The sequence below is a fragment of the Lynx rufus genome, unplaced genomic scaffold (assembly GCF_022079265.1).
Source record: "Lynx rufus isolate CCGP_SWC_20201006 ecotype Redwood Valley unplaced genomic scaffold, mLynRuf1.p SCAF_14, whole genome shotgun sequence".
Lineage (NCBI taxonomy): Eukaryota > Metazoa > Chordata > Mammalia > Carnivora > Felidae > Lynx > Lynx rufus.
The window spans coordinates 48,554,092-48,572,503 of record NW_025814828.1 but is presented as its reverse complement, the minus strand read 5'-3'; positions in this window follow the sequence as shown (position 1 = coordinate 48,572,503).

Below are 18,412 nucleotides of genomic sequence, written 5' to 3'. Positions count from 1 at the left end.
TTCCTGAATCACCAGGCCCTGGAAAATACGTGACCTTATATTCATAAAGGCATTACTCTCAGGAGCAGGAAACAGGAGAGGCTTTCCTACCACAGAGAATAAGACAAAGACCAAGACAAAATGCCAAGATGGAGGAATTCATCCCAAAAGAAAGAACAAGGAAAGGTCATGGTCAGGGATCTAACTAAACAGATATAAATAATATGCCTGATCCAGAATTTAAAGCAACAATCATAAGGATACTAGCTGGATTTAAGAAGGCACAGAAGATACCAGGGTGTCCTTTACTACAGAGATAAGAGCTTAAAATCAATCAGGCCACAATGAAAAATGAGATTTGAAACTGACTGGATGCAATGACAACAAGGATGGAAGAAGCAGAGGAATGAATAAGTTATATGGACGATAGAATAATAGAAGGTAGAATGAATAACAGAAGACAGAATGAAGGTAATCAAAGCAGGAAAGAAAAATTTGGATCACAAAAGTAGACTTAGAGAACTGAGTGATTCCATGATGTAATAACATTCATAGCATAGGAGTCCCAGAGAAGAAGGAGAGAGAATAGAGGGCAGAAGGTTTAATTGAGGAAATAATAGCTGAAAACTTCCCTAATCTGGGGAAGGAAACAGACTGCAAATTCCAGGAAGCACACAGAACTCCCATCAAAATCCACAAATTCAGGCCAGCACCAAGATGTACTGTAGTTAAATTAGCAAAATACAGAGATAAAGAAAAATCCTAAAAAGCACCAAGACCAAAGAAGTCCCTAACTTACAAGGGAAAACAAATAAGTTTAGCAGCAGATCTCTCCACAAATCATGGCAGGCCAGAAGGGAATGAGTGACATGATATATTCAACGTAATGAATGGGAAAAATCTACAGCGAAGAATACTCTATCCAACAAGGCTATCATTCAGAAGAGAAGGAGAGATAAAGAATTTCCCAGAAAAACAAAAACTAAAGGTGTTTGTGTCCATTAAACTAGCCCTGCAAGAAATATTAAAGGGGACTCTTTGTGAAAAGACTAGAAAGGAACAGAGAAAATCTGTAGAAATGACAAAACAAGCAATAAGATGGCACTAAATTCATATTTATCAACACTTTGAATGTAAGTGGACTAAATGCCCATTCAAAAGTCACAGGGTGTCAGAATGGATAAAAAAGCAAGACCCATCTATATGCTGCCTACAAAAGACTCATTTTAGACCTAAAGACACCTGCAGATTGAAAGTCATGGGATGGGGAAATATTTATGATGCAAATGGACTTCAAAAAAAAGCCAAAGTAGCAATACTTCCATCAGACAAACTAGACTTTAAACCAAGGACTGTACCAAGAGCTGAAGAAGGGCACTTTTCTTAAAAGAGTCTCTATAATAAGATCTACCAATTGTAAATATTTATGGCCCCAACTTGAAAGAACCTAACTATATGAAACAAACATAAGGGAATTCACTGAATATAATACAATAACAGTAGGAAACTTTAACACCTCACTTACATCAATGAACAGATCATCAAGCATAAAATCAACAAGGAGACAATGGCTTTCAATAACACACTGGACCAGATGGACCTAACAGCTATATTGAGAACATTTTATCCAAAACAGCAGAATACACATTTTTTTCAAGTGCACATGGGACATTCTCTAAAACATGTGTGACCACATGCTAGGTCACAAATCAGGCCTCAACAAGTACAAAAAGACTGAGATCATACCATGCATATTTTCTGAACACAATGCTATGAAATTTGAAGTCAACCACAAGAAAAAAATAGGAAAGACAACAAATACATGGAGGTTAAACAACACGGTACTAAAGAATGAATGGGTCAACCAGGAAAACAAAGCAGCAATGAAACAATACATGGAAACAAATGAAAACGAAAACACAATTGTCCAAAACCACTGGGATGCAGAAAAAGCAGTTATAAAATGGAAGTATACAGCAATACAGGCCCACCTACCTTAAGAAGCAAGAAAAATCTCAAATAAACAACCTAACTTTACCTTATACCTAAAGGAGCTGGAAAAAGAACAACAAATGAAGCCTAAATCCAGCAGAAGAAGGGAAAATATAAAGATGAGAGCAGAAATAAATGATATAGAAACAACAAGAAAAAAATCCAAAACCAAAAACAGAACATATCAATGAAACCAGGAGCTAGTTCTTTGAAAAAAATAATAAAATTGATAAACCTCTATCCAGACTTATCAAGAAAAAGAGAAAGGATCCAAATGAATAAAATCATGAATGGGGGAGGAGAGATTATAACCAAAACTACAGAAATATGAACAATTACAAGAGAATATTATGTAAAATTATATGACAACAAATTGAGTAATTGGAAAGAAATGGATAAATTCCTAGAAACATAAACTACCAAAACTGAAACAGGAATAAATAGAAAACTTGAAGAGACTGATAACCAACAATAGTCCAGGGCCAGATTGCTTCCTAGGGGAATTCCAGCAGACATTTAAAGAAGAGTTAATACCTCATTTTTCTCAAACTGCTCCAAAAACTAGAAATGGCAGTAAAACTTTCAAACTCATTCTACAAGGCCAGCATGACCTTGATTCCAAAACCAGAGCTGACTAAAAAAGAGAACTACAGGCCAATATTCCTGATGAACATTGATGCAAAACTTCTCAACAAAATACCAGCAAATCAAATCCAACAGCACATTAAAAGAATTATTCACCACAATCAAGTGGGATTTATTCCTGGGCTGCAGGGGTGGTTCAATATCCACAAGTCAATCAAATTAATGTGATATACCACATTAATAAAACAAAGGATAAGAACCATACGATCCTCTCAGTAGATGCAGAAAAAGCATTTCACAAAATACAGTATCCATTCACAATAAAAACCCTCAACAAAGTAGGGAGAGAGGGAACATACTTCAACATCATAAAGGTCATATATGAAAGGCCCACACTACTATCATCCTCATTGGGGAAAAACGGAAAGCTTTTACTCTATGGTCCGAAACAAGACTGGGATGTCCACTCTCACCACTGTTACTGCCATATTACTGGAAGCCCTAGCCTCATCAATCAGCCAAAAGAGAGAGAAAGAAAGAAAGAAAATAAAATAAAAAAAGAAAGAAAGAAAGAAAGAATGAAAGAAAGAAAGAAGATACAAATTGACAAGGAAGAAGTAAAACTTTCACTATTTGCAGAAGACATGATACTCTATGTAGAAAATCTGAAAGACTCCACAAAAAAATTGCTAGAACTGTTACACAAATTCAGTGAAGTCTCAGGATACAAAATCAATGTATAGAAATGTGTTGCATTTCTATAAACCAATAATGAATCACCAGAAAGGGAATTCAAAGAATTGATGCCATTTACAATTGCACCAAAACCATAAGATACCTAGGAATAAATCTTACCAAAGAAGTAAAAGATCTGTACTCTGAAAAGTATAAAACACTGATGAAAGAAATTGAAGATGATAAAAAAAGTGGGAAAACATCTCATGCTCATGGATTGGAGAATTAATATTGATAGAATCTGTATACTACACAAAGAAATCTACACATTTAATGCAATCCCTATCAATATACCACCAGCATTTTTCACAGAGTAAAACAAACAATCCGAAAGTTTGGAACCACAAAAGACCCCAAATAGCCAAAGCAATCTTGAAAAAGAAAAACAGTGCTGGAGGCATCACAATTCCAAACTTCAAGTTACATTACAAAGCTGTAGTGACCAAGTCAGTATTATACTGGCACAAAAGACACATAGATGAATGGAACAGAATAGAAATTCAGAAATGGACCTACAACTATACGGTCAACGAATCTTTGACAAAACAGTAAAGAATATCCAATGGGAAAAAGGAAGTATCTTCAATAAGTGGTGTTGGGAGAAGTGAACAGAAACATGCAAAGGAATAAAACTGGGCCATTTTCTTATACCATATGCAAAAATAAATTCAAAAGGGATGAAAGATCTAAATGTGAGACAGGAAACCATGAAAATCCTAGAGAAGAACACAGGCAGTAACCTCTTTGATATTGGCTGTAGGAACTTCTTACTAGATAAGTCTCCTGAGGCAAGGGAAACAAAAGAAAAAATAAACTATTGAGACTTCATCAAGGTAAAAAGTTTCTGCACAGTGAAGGAAACAATAAAACTAAAGGGCAACTTTCATAATGGATAAGATATTTTCAAATGACATATCTTATAAAGGATCAGTATCCAACATCTATAAAGAACTTCTAAAACTCAACACCCAAAAAACAAATAATCCAGTTCAAAATGGGCAGAAGACATGAATAGATGATTTTCCAAAGAAGACATCCAGATGGCTAACGGACAAATGAAAAAAATGCTCAACATCACTCATCATCATAGAAATACAAATCAAAACTACCATGAGATATATCACTTCACATCTGTCAGAATGGCTAAACTTAATAATACAAAAAACAAGAGATGTTAGGGAGGATGAAGAGAATGGGCAACCCTCTTACACAGTTGGAGGGAATGTAAACTGGTATAGTTTCTCTGGAAAACAGTATGAAGGTTCCTCAAAAACTTAATAGAATTACCCTATGACCCAGCAATTCCATTATAGGTATTTACCCAAAGGATACAAAAATACTGATGTGAAGGATACATATACCCTAATGTTTATAGCAGCATTATCGACAATGGTCAAATTATGGAAAGCACCCAAATATCCATCAGCTGATGAATGGAAGATGTGGTTTATATATATCAATGGAATATTAGCCATAAAAAAGGGAATGAGATCTTACCATTTGCAACAATGTGGATGGAGCTGGAGAATATTATGCTAAGTGAAATAACACAGTCAGAGACAGACAATTACCATATGATTTCACTCATATAATGAATTTAGGAAACAAAACAGATGAACATAGGGTGGAAAAAGGCAGTAGCAAACCATAAAACAGACTTATCTATAGAGAACACAGTGGGAGATGCTCGAGAGGAGGTGGGGAGGGATGCATTAAATGGGTGATGTGTATTAAGGAGGGCAATTGTGAAAAGCACTGGGTGTTGTATGTAAGTGATGAATCACTAAATTTTACTGCTAAAACTAATATTACACTGTATGTTAATTAACTGGAATTTAAATAAGAACTTGGAACTAGGGAAAAAGCTGCAGATAAATAATATATGTTTAATAAAATGATACAGTTACATAAGAATCCCTTTGCTTTAATATCATTTTTTCTAAATACTTACTATACTAATAAACCTCAGAAATTAGTACAGATCCCTTTCATAAAATATCACAATCTCTTTGATGATAAGGATGTCTTAGTTTGGCAGAAATAAAAAAAAAATAGAACATGACTTTAATCAGACAATATCTAATAGGTTTTCTATTATCAACAGGTTTTGGTATTTCCAGAACATACTTTAGGCTCTTTTTGACCCCAACGATTTGTTCTTCACACCTCAATGCTTCCCTTAATTTATGCCTATTAAAAACCCTTTCATACCCTCTACTCTCTCCAAACCTACCTGACAGTCATCCTTCAGACCCATTTCAAAAGCCATTTCATCCTTGGAGTCTTTCCAGGTTCCTCTTACTTTTGGCATTTTCTGTGTCCTTTTTATGGTTTTCAGCATATTCTCCCTATTAATGATTTTATATATTTATTTTAGCCTTGTTACTAATGTTTCTTGAAGGGGCAGACTATTCTTTCCCATAATTGTATACCCTTCAAGGCCAGTCACAATAATTTTCTCATTAAGAATAGGTTGAAGGGAATCTATAAACATTTACTTAGGTTGAAGGGAATCTATAAACATTTAGTGAACCCATATAATGTGTGAGGCATAGGCTAGGCAATATATATATGAACTATAAGACCATTCTTGACTTATGAGCTCTTATCATCTGTTGAAAGAAAATAAAGGATGAAAATAGCATGATATGTTGGTAAATAAAAAGTATAATGACTCAGATAATAAGGTCAGAGGAAGACTTTGAGCAAGGGTTTATTTAAGTTCTCTCTCAGTTATGGCTGATGATAGGGTCATATAGGAATGAATAGTTCCTCCAAAGTGCTGTTGTAACAGTGGTCCTCAACTAGGAGTAATTTTGCCCCCAAGTGGATATCTGGCAATGTCTCAAGATATACTTGGTTGTCACAGCTGTAGGCAGGGGGATTGCTATTGGCATCTAGTAGGTAGAGGCTAGAGATGTTCTAAACATCTGATAAATCACAGGAAAGCTTCTTGCAACAAAGAATTATTCAACCTAAGTGTCTACAGTGCTGAGGTTGAGAAACCGTGTATTATTAGAAAGTACACAGATATTTAATTTTTTTAACATTTATTTATTTTTGAGAGACAGAGAGAGAGCACAAGCAGAGGAGGAACAGAGAGAGAGAAGGAGACACAGAATCCAAAGCAGGCTCTAGGCTCTGGGCTGTCAGCACAGAGCCTGACGCAGGGCTCAAACTCACGGACCATGAGATCATGACCTGAGCTGAAGTCAGCCACTTAACCAACTGTGCCACCCAGGCAGCCCTAAAGTACACAGATATTTATTTAGATTCAATAAGAAGTATTTCTAGTAATGGATACTAAGGTCTTTAAAACTATAAGATTCTATTTTACAAAACTATCAGAAATCCCTAGTTTTTAAGAAAGGGAAATTATAGCATGTTATGAGGTAATTAACAGTATATTAAAGATATTTCACAATGTCATCTTGCTGATTTTTATGGCAGATTAAATTTTTTAAACTCTAAGAAGCAATCAGATTATGTCTAATTTTTACTTAAAATGAATTTAAATGATTTTTTTATCCCAGTAGCTTTATGTTAGAAAAATGATACATGTTCGCTTAAAACTATTTAAGGCCAATAAAAAATACAAATAGGATAAAAACAAATTACCTTGAATCCTACCAGGGTTAACATTTAAGGAAAAACACTCTGGAATACTTTGTTCTCTCTGTGTATATATCATATGGAAGGTTAGAAGTAAGTAATTTTACTACAAGAAGATCATATGATATTATTTTAAATGTCAAATGTAATTTTAGTTACTTTTATAGACAAGGAAACTAAAGTTAAACTGAAGAAATTGCTAAATATCAGAAAAATACTTCTTCACAGAAAGATAGATTCATTTTAAAAAGATTCCTCTAAAATTAAGTAAAACAATCATACTACATTAACATTAAAACACTTTTGTATTTTTAATTACCAATTTTAACTTTGTCAGAATTTATTGATTCCAAGCTACGAAAGACAATGATATTAATATAATGACATTTCATCTCCTTCATGACTGTTATTACCTATGTAATCATAATTATTTTAACATCACCAAAGTTTAAAGAATTTATACTTTATAACCAAAATTTTCTTAATTTCTCTATTTCCTTTCCCTTCTAATTTCCTAATACAATACTTACCCAAATGTGCTCTGTCTGCTATAGTGATGTTTACTTCCTACGATTCTGACATTCTGTCTATAACTTTTAGATCTTGCTAGATCTTATTATTCTAAGAAACACATTGTAGAGGTTGTTCTTGTACATGGAAAGTTGCGAAGAGTAACATTCCCACTCTAACAAGAAAAACTGGATAATATACAAAATCATAAATTGTCATGAACCTATCAGAGAGGTAAGGTCACAGAGCAACAAACTGGACTGAAATGTAAGGAAAGCCAGGTGCTTCCAAGAAGAGATGAGACATGAGCACTGAGTAACTTGGGGAAGAACATGGAAGGGTAACAGGCAGCCATAAAAGCAAGAAAATTTTCAGATGAATTTTTTTAACAAATTGATGAAGAAAATTTGAACTAGCATGAAAGTACAGAACCCCTGAGACCTGTAGACTATGGAGAGAGCTCAAACACACTTGCCTCTTGGCTGCTTCATCACCATCGACCCCCCCCCACCCCGCCCCCACAAAAAAATACTTAAGGAAGATCAGGAGGCCAAAGAAAACCTACCTCGTGGTACAGGCCTGGGGAAAGGGAGTGGTTACTGATATGGGAAAAACATAAATTTCTGTATCACTGTTCCATTTGTTCCCGTATGGAACAAATACCTAATAAGATGCAGCAAAATTAGTCATTCTCGTGGCACATTTGAAGACTCACTGTGGATAAAGAAAATTTACAAAAACAAACAACAAAACAACAACAAAACTATACCACTAGGGGAAGGGCAGGATCACTGAGAAAGCCCTCTTTAGGAGAACCAGAAGCACAGGGCAATAGAGGACAGAAGCTAAAGCAAAGACGACAGAGAGTGCTCTCCCCTACTCCTACCAATATCATGTTTCAAGGAAAAATGAGGAGAGATGTTTTTCTGAGGCACAGGATAACAGGGAAAGGCTAAACCTGAGGGTGTAATATGAATATTGGAAAAACCCTCCAGCAATGTAGCATTCACTCTAAGTACAAGGTAACTACAGGGATTTGAATCTGGTAGTATACTGAGAATAATCACATCAAGAACAAAACCTACAACCACTTCAATTACCTGATTAGATTATCTTAATTGGAATTTCTAGATTGTAATAATGTGATTATCTCAATTACAATATCCCAACCCCCACACTAAAGGCCTGACAGAACATACATTCCCATTTCTAGGCATAAATATTATTCACTCTAATCTGTTCTATCCTACACATGCTACTCGATTATAAAGCAGAAAAAAAAAAGGAAGAAAAAAGCAATACAACAGAAAGATTTGAATATAAATGATGTAAATGGTGAGACCATCAGAATTAAAATAACTACAGTAAAATACTCCAGTAGAAAAGGTGGACATCATTCAACATTCATGAACAGATGGGTGATCTCAGCAGCCAGACTGAAGCTACAGGCATACCTTGTTTTATTGCTCTTCACTCTACTGCACTTTGCAGATATTGCCAGTTTTACAAATTGAATGTTTGTGGCAACCCTGAGTCTATCAGTGCCATTTTTCTAATAGCATTTCCTTACTTCACGTCTCTGTGTCACATTTTGGTAATTCTAGCAATTATTTCAAACTTTCGCATTATCATTATATTTGTTATGGTAATCTGATCAGTGATTATGACTCACTGAAAGTTCAGGTGATAGCATTTTTTAGCAATGACCAATTTTTTAAAAATTTTGTTCACATTTATTATTTATTTACTTTTAATTTTATTTTTTTTAATTTACATCCAAATTAGTTAGCATATAGTGCAACAATGATTTCAGGAGTAGATTCCTTAATGCCCCTTACCCATTTAGCCCATCATCCCTCCCACAACCCCTCCAGTAACCCTCTGTTTGTTCTCCATATTTGTCTCTTATGTTTTGTCCTCCTCCCTGTTTTTATATTATTTTTGTTTCCCTTCCCTTATGTTCATCTGTTTTGTCTCTTTAGAGACAGAGCGTGAGCGGAAGGGCAGAGAGAGAAGGTAACACAGAATCTGAAGCAGGCTCCAGGCTCTGAGCAAGCATTCAACACAGAGCCTGATGTGGGGCTCGAACCCACAAACCATGAGATCATGAGCTGAGCCAAAGTCGGACACTCAACTGACTGAGCCACCCAGGCGCCCCAGCAGTAAACTATTTTTAATGAAGGTATGTACATTATTTTTTTAAAATACAATGCTATTACACACTTAGACTACAGTATAGTGTAAACATAAATTTGTTTTAATTTAAATCCAAGTTAGTTTACATATCATGTAATAATGTTTCAGGCATAGAATTTAGTGATTCATCACTTACATATAACAAACAGCCAGTGCTCATCTCAAGTGTCCTCCTTAATGCTCCTTGCCCATTTAGCCTATCTCCCTGCCCAACACCCCACCAGCAACCCTCAGCTTGCTCTCTGTATTTAAGAGTCTTCTATGGTTTGTTTCCCTCTCTGTTTTTATATTATTTTTGCTTCCCTTCCCTTGTGTTCATCTGTTTTGTATCCTAAATTCCACATAGGAGTGAAATCATATGATATTTATTTTTCATTCTTTTTGATTGCCAAATGATATTCCAGTGTGTGTGTGTGTGTGTGTGTGTGTGTGTCTGTGTCTGTGTGTGTGTCTGTGTGTGTGTGTGTGTGTGTATATACGCCCCACATCTTCTTTATCCATTCATTAGTCAATGGATATTTGGGCTCTTTCCATGCTTTGGCTATTGTTGATACTGCTGCTATAAACATTGAGGTGTATGGCCCCTTCAAATCAGCAATACCTAGTAGTGCAATTGCTGGGTCATAGGGTAGTTCTATTTTTTATTTTTTGAGGAACTTCCAAACTGTTTTCCAGCGTGGCTGCACCACTTTGTGTTCCCACCGGCAGTACAAAAGGGTTCCTCTTTCTCAGAATCCTCACCACCATCTGTTGTTGCTTGAGTTGTTAATTTTAGCTATTCTGATAAGTGTGAGGTGGTATCTCATTGTGGTTTTGATTTGTATTTCCCTGATGATGAGTGATGTTGGGCATTTTTTCATGTGTCTGTTAGCCATCTAGATCTCTTCTTTGGAGAAGTGTTTATTCGTGTCTTTTGCCCATTTATTCACTGGATTATTTGTTTTAATCGTGTTGGGAAAACTGGACAGGAGCATGCAGAAGAATCAACCTGGACCACTTTTTTATACTATCCACAAAAATAAATTCAAAATGGATGAAAGTCCTAAATGTAAGAGGAAGCCATCAACATCCTAAAGGAGAAAACAGACAGCAACCTCATTTACCTCAGCCTCAGCAACTTCTGACTTGACATGTCTCCAGAGACAAGGGAAACAAAAGCAAAAATGAACTATTGGGACATCATCAAGATAAAAATCTTCACAGCAAAGGAAACTATCAGCAAAACTAAAGGCAACTGATGGAATAGGAGAAGATATTTGTAAATGATATTAGATAAAGGGCTAGCATCCAAAATCTATAAAGAAATTATCAAATTCAATACCCAATAAACACAACTTTTATATGCCCTAGGAAAGCAAAAAATTCATTTGACTTGCTTTACTGCAATATTTGCTTTATTGCAGTAGTCTGAAACTAAACCCAGAATATCTCCAAAAAAAAAAAAAATCAAGTTAAACTGTTAGGAATTAAACCAAGATAACAGAGATAAAGAATGTATTTAGCAAGCTCATCAGTAGACATGACACAGTTGAAAAAAAGTCAATGAACTTGAAGATAGATCAACAGAAATTATCCAAACTAAACACAATGTAGGGGAAGGGAGGGAGAAGAAAAAAGGGAGAAGAATGGGGAGACAGAGAGTGAATATGATAGAGAATGGTGTGTCTAACAGCTGTGGGGCAATATCAAATGATTTAATATACATGTAATTTTAATCCCAAAAGGAGAATGTGATAGGAGCAGAAGAAATACTGGAAGAGCTAATAAATGAGGATTTTCCAACAGTAGTGAAGTACAACAAATCACAAATTCAAAAAGCTCAAATAACACAGAGTAAACACACACACACACACACACACACACACACACACACACACACATTTTCAACCAACCAGTTGATTGTTAAGTGATTCACAAAGAACCAAAATATTTTTCCATAAAATGTATGCCTCCTAAACCACTGCTCAGTTTTATACATACATAGTTGTATCCTCTTTAACCAGTAATAGTGTTTATGAAATCTTTCAAAGACATGCATACAACTGCATGAAATATAGTGCAAATTAGGTTGGAGGAAGTATAAAATGAAGGAAAAATTCACAGTTTTTAATCATGTAAATGATGGGCGTCACTAAATTTTTTATCACATTATAGGACAAAGAAATAAACTTAGTATAGATACATTTTAGAAATAAAATGAGGATGAAACATGAAAAAATATTTTAAAAATCCTGAACCACTAAAGACCTTAGGCATTGGACCATTGATAATGGCCATTAAAAGTATCCCAAAGTGATTTGTAGAAAAGCATGATGTTACTTTTAAAATATAAATTTCAAGTTCCCACAGGTTTATAGATTTTTTATGCAATCATTATAAAACAGCTAAGTGAGCTAAATCATTCCTAAATTTACTACACAGAGTTGAAGAGAAAAGTGAAATGCACTAATATTTGTCAAGCCACTATTAAGTTTCAGATATTAATAGACTATTTATATTTTATATCATTTAAGTCTCATAATAATTTGAAGTAGATATTATTATTCATATTTCAAAGATGAGAAATCTGATACTTAAATATATTAACTGGTGCCAGGTAACATTGATTTCAAGTGGTAGAAGTAAGATAAAAATCCTAGGCCTATTTGGTTCCAAATACCAAATACTTTGTATAAAAGCAACCTGCTTTTCAAGAGATTTGCTATAATAACCTATACTTGGTTACACAAGAATAAGCCTGCTTTATGAGTGAATATGTCTAATGCCTAGTGATACTTCAACTAAACCTTTTCAAATGGGGTCTGGGATATCCCACATATAATAAAAACTACTCTATGATGAAAAAACATCATAATTTCTCATTTTATTTTTAGCCTGCATTTTCTCATATGATAATACTTTTTGTTTTATTATGTCTTCTAGGTTTCAATGGGTGTTCAGTACATAATTCTGATATCTCATAAATAATGTGTGTATACCTTCTTTACACACTCAGGGTTCATTTTTTCAGACATGATATATTTTTTACTACCATTGCAAAAGTGAGGTCAATATCATTTATAAAGAATATCGAAGTATATATCCCAGTCGGATTTTAATGCCAAGATGGTCAGAATTCATGTTGAAATTGTGATCAGTTTAGGAATATATTAAAAAATAAGGATGCACAGTAATTTAGAAAGAAGTTTTTTATTTAGAGCTGGAGTAATGAGCTTTATGTTATGCCATAGTTGAGAGTGGTTAAAATATAAAGAGATGGGTGCCTGGGTGGCTCAGTTGGTTAAGTGTCTGACTTTGGCTCAGGTCATGATCTCACAGTTTGTGAGTTCGAGCCCTGCCTCTGGCTCTCTGTTGTCAGTACGAAGCATGCTTCAGATCCTCTGTCTCCCTCTTTCTGAACCTCCCCTGCTCTCTCTCTCAAAAATAAATAAACATTAAAATTAAAATAAATAAATAAAATATAAAGGGAAAATTTTCAAAGTATTATTTAGTTTAAGGTATGTTTAACTACTACTTATTTGCTTTTATCTCTTAATAAATAGATATTGGTGAAAAAGTAACAATATTAATCTAAACCTTAGACAACCTACATCTATAAATAAACCAAGTGACTTTAAACACGTTTATAATTATAAAAAATACCAAAAAAATAAATAAGAGTCTCTTTTTACTGCTTAGTTTGCAATATGAACTTATAAAGTAAACTAACACAGAGTTCATTATAAAAATATTTGGCTTTTGGGTAATTGTGTAATTAGTGAGGGTATTATTTATAGCATATAATTAGCACTGAAGGCTGCTGAAGAGCACCAAAAGGAAATAACATTATTACTTTAACATAAGTTCCATAGATGCTTGGTAGATATTTTAATAAGATGTATAATAAAGTTATTCTATATTCTATGTAGTAATATACATATGTTCTCAGAGTTTCAAAAATAACACTCAAATATCTGTTCAAAATTATTTCTATAAATTGAATGTGAGCTAAAGTATCCATTTTTCTTTGGCTTACCTAATATTAGATACCCACAGGGTCCAAACTATATAGAATCCTACTCTATTTCAATGAGGAACCCCTCACACTTGTTTTCAAACAATCTTTTCCTTCATACAATGTTCACCTTGTCAGCAACTTAAGCTTCTAGTTTTAATAAGAATAATTTCACCATAACTCTAGAGAGGTCCTGACACTTCACACTTTGGGTTAACTATTAATGGTTTGAATATGTCCTTTTGTTGTTCACTTTATCTCCCTAGTTAGTATGTATATTTCAGCTGTGTACTATTTAAAACAAGAACTCTGATAAGTCAATTAACAATGTATTTCTGCTCTCTTGTGGGCAATTTCTGGATTACCTCACCTTGACAGACTAAAAGCCCTGGGTAAATGAATACCCTGGATGTTTTCTGAACATTATATGCCCATAAAAGTTAACAAAGGCCTAGTATATAATAGGTGCTCAAAATTTTTGATGAATAAATGCATGAATGAATTTTAGGAAACTGAGAGGGTTGGAAGGTGGCAGTGGAGTAGGAGGACTCTAGGCTCACCCTGTCCCACAATTATAACTAGGCAACTATCAAATCATCCTAAATACCCAGAAATTCACCTGAAGATTGGCATAACATACTCCTCAACAAAAGCTAAAGGAGAGGCCACACTGAAGAAGAAGACAGGAAGTATGGAGACAAAGTATGAGAGAGAAAGGGATTCCGGCCACTAAGGTGGAGAGGAAGCTGCAGTCATCGAGAAGCACAAGAGATAGACCAACACAAAGAGGAACGCACAGGGAAAAAAATCCCCATAGACATTGCCTTGGAAAGCAAGAGAGGCCAAATTTCATGACTTCTGGAAACCAGCAGGGCTTAAAACCTGGAGTTTTTAAAGGTCAGTGGGCTTAGCTGGCATAGAACTCAGAGGGCATTGTACTGTTCTTGGAAAGAAGGAAGGCAAACAACCTGTGGATATAGAGCGTGGAAACAGCCATGTGAACAGCACCTGGGGCCCACAGTAGAGAGGTAATTTGCTCATTTCAGTGTGTTCCAGAGAGGCAGCATTCATGGAGAGACCACTACTGGAACAAAGGAACTGGCAGGCACCATTTCCCTCCACTGCCCCTCAGCATAAGCACAGGGCCACCTATGGGAACCTGCACAGATCCAACACTTGCTACTTAATTGCTTACACCAAGTCCCACCCACCTGCAATCCCATGAACCACCCTTTCCAGTTTCACTTACCTCAGTCCCAAGGCAGCCAGTCCCCTTCTCCAGAAGACTGGCCCAGACCCCTGCTCATGCCATGTCTCCCAACTTGGGAGTTCTTTGGAATCACAGTTCCAGTGATGGTGGTAACAGCTCTCATTTAACAAGAAGATCAGAGCACACCTACTTAAAATGTGCCACATTCAGGCCAGGGAGGAAAAACTGCTCACAACAGGTAAAGAAAGCCACTGCAGACTACTAACCTGAAGGATAAATCAGCCAGGACAAAACAGCAGAATATACTTGGCACACAATGGAGATATTCCCAGAAGCACCAGGCCCTGGGGAACAGGGAAACTACATGGCAGAGCACTACAGGACTTCTTCAAAAGGCCATTTACCTCAAAAACAGAGGAGAAATAGCTGACTTTTTTAACACAGAGAAACAGGCACAGAGACTTAGACAAAATCAGAAGACAGAGACATTTATCTCAAATGAGAGAACAGGACAAGACCATGACCTGAGATATAAGCAAAACATATGTAAGTAACATGCCTGACAGAGTATTTAAAGCAGTGATAATAAGGATACTCACTGGACTTGAGAAGAGTAGCAGACATGAGTGAGACCATTAACACAGAGATAGGAATAATGTAGCAGAAATAAAGGGCTAAAAACTGAAATGAAAAACATGCTTGATGGAATGAAGAACAAGTTGGAAGAATCAGAGGAATTAACTAATGACCTAGAAGACAGACCACTGGAAACTAATCATGCGGAACAAAAGAAAAAAGAATTATGCAAAATAATAAATTTATGGAACTCAGTGACTCCATAAAATGTAATATCACTGATATTATAGGAGTCCCAGAAGAAGAGAGAGAAAAGGGGGCAGAACATTTATTTGAAGAAATAAAATCTGAAAACTTCTCCAATCTGAGGAAGGAAAGGGATATCCAGACCCAGAGGTATAGAGAACCCCTAATAAAATCAACAAAAGCATATCCACAATGAGACATATTGTAATTAAACTGGCAGAATAGTGATGAAAAAAATTTTAAAGCAGCAAGAATAAAGAAGAGAGTAACATACAAGGAAATACCATAAAGCTAGTATGGGATTTTCTAGCATAAAATTTGCCAGCTAGGAGGGAGTGGCATGGTATATTCAAAGTGCTGAATGGAAAAAAAATTTGCATCCAAGAACACTCTATCCACCAAGGCTATCATCCAGAATAGCAGGAGAGACAAAGAGTTTTCCTGACAGACAAAAACTAAAGGAGCTCATGACCACTTAAGCCCACCCTGCAAGAAATATTAAAGGGGACTCTCTGAGTGGAAAGGAGAGACCAAAAGTGACATTATGAAGGTAGGGTACACAAAATCAGTAAAAATAAATATTTCTCAAAAAAATCAGTTAAGGAACTCACAAATAAAAGGATATACAATATGACAAAATACCTAAAATGTGAGGAGGAGAGAAGTAAAGAATGGGTTAAACTTAAATAACCACCAACTTAATACAGACTGCTAATATGCAGAAAAGGTTATAAGCAAACCTAATGGTAATCATATATGAAAAACCACTAATAAATATGCAAAGTATAAAGATAAAGTAATCCAAATATATCAGTAAAGAAAATTAGAAAACCATAAAAGAGAGAAAGATTAGAAAGGATCAGAGAAATCTCCAGAAACAACAAAATATGTAATAAAATGACATTAAATACATATCTATCAAAAAGTTCTTTGAATGTTAATGGATTACACATGCTCCAATCAAAAGACACAGGCTAACAAACAGATAAAAAATAAGAATCATCTCCTGTCTACAGGAGACTCTTTTTAGACCTAAAGACAGCTTCAGATTTAATGTGATGGTATGGAGAAACATCAATCATGCATATGGATGTCAAAAGAAAGCCAGAGTAGCAATACTTATATTGGACAAAATATACTTTAAAACAAAAATGACAAAATACAAAGAAGGACTGTATAGTAATAATAAAGAAGACAATCCAACAAGAAGATATAACAATTGTAAATATATATGCACCCAACATGAAGGAACCCAAATACATAAAACAGTTAATAGCAAATATAAAGGAACTAATCAATAGTTGTACAATAATAGTAGAGGACTTTACATCCAACTTACATTAATGGACAGATCATCTAAACAGAAAATCAACAACGAAACAATGGCTTTGAATGACACATTGGAACAGATGGATTTAACAGATAAATGTAAAACATTACATCCTAAAAGAGCAGAATACACATTCTTTTCAAGTGCACATGGGACATTCTCCAGAACAGATCACATATTAAGCCGCAAACCAAGCCTCAACAAATGAAAAACAAAACAAAACAAAACAAAACAAAATCATGCCATACATATTTTCTCACCACAACTCTATGAAATGAGAAGCCCAACAGAAGAAAAAAAAACTGGAAAGACCACAGATACATGGGATTAAATAATATTCTACTAAACAATGAAAGAGTCAACAAGAAAATAAAAAGAAATAAATTATATGAAAAAATGAAAATGAAAACAATGGTAAAAATGTTTGGTATGCAGCAAAAGCAGTTTCAAGAGGGAAGTTTATAGCAATACATCAAAAATCAAGAAAAATCTCATATACACAACCTATCCTTACACACAGAGGAGTTGGAATAAGAACAAATAAAACCTGAAAAGCCAGAAGGAAGTAATAAAGGTTAGATCAAAAGCAAATGATATAGAACTAAAGGAATAATAGAACAGATCAATGAAACCAGGCCTGATTCTTTGAAAAAAATAAATGAAATTGATAAACCTCTAGCCAGACTTACCAAGAAAAAAAGAAAGGACTAAAATAAATAAAATCACAAATGAGAGAGGAGGAATAACAAATCACATGACATAAATGAAAACAATTATAAGAGAATATTATGAAAACCTAAGCAGCAACACATTGGACAACCTGGAGGAAATGGATGAGATCCTAGAAACATAAACAACCAAAACTGAAACAAAAATAAAAAATTAAACATACCAATAACAAGCAAAGAAATTGAATCAGTAATCATAATAATTTCAACAAGCAAAGGTTCAGGACTAGGGGGCTTCTCAGGTGAATTCTACCAAACATTTAAAAAAGAGTCAATACCTATTCTTTTCAAAGTACTCCCCCAAAATAAAAAGGAATCAAAACTCCCAAATTCATTCTATGAGGCCAGCATTATCCTGACACCAAAACCAGGTAAAGACTCCACTAAAAGAGAACTGCCAGCCAATATCCCTTACAAACACACATGCAAAAAATCCTCAACAAAATTGTAGTAAACTGAATCCAACAATATGTAGATACTACCCAAAGCAATCTACATATTCAAAGCAATCCCTATCAAAATAACAACAGCATACTTCACAGAGCTAGAACAAACAATTCTAAAACTTTTATGGAAACAGAAAAGACCCTGAAAAGCCAAAGTAAGCCAAAGTTAAAAAAGAAAACCAAACCTGGAGGCATTCCAGACTTCAAGCTGTATTACAAAGGTGTAATCATCAAGACAGTTCGGTACTGGCACAAAAACAGACATATAGATCA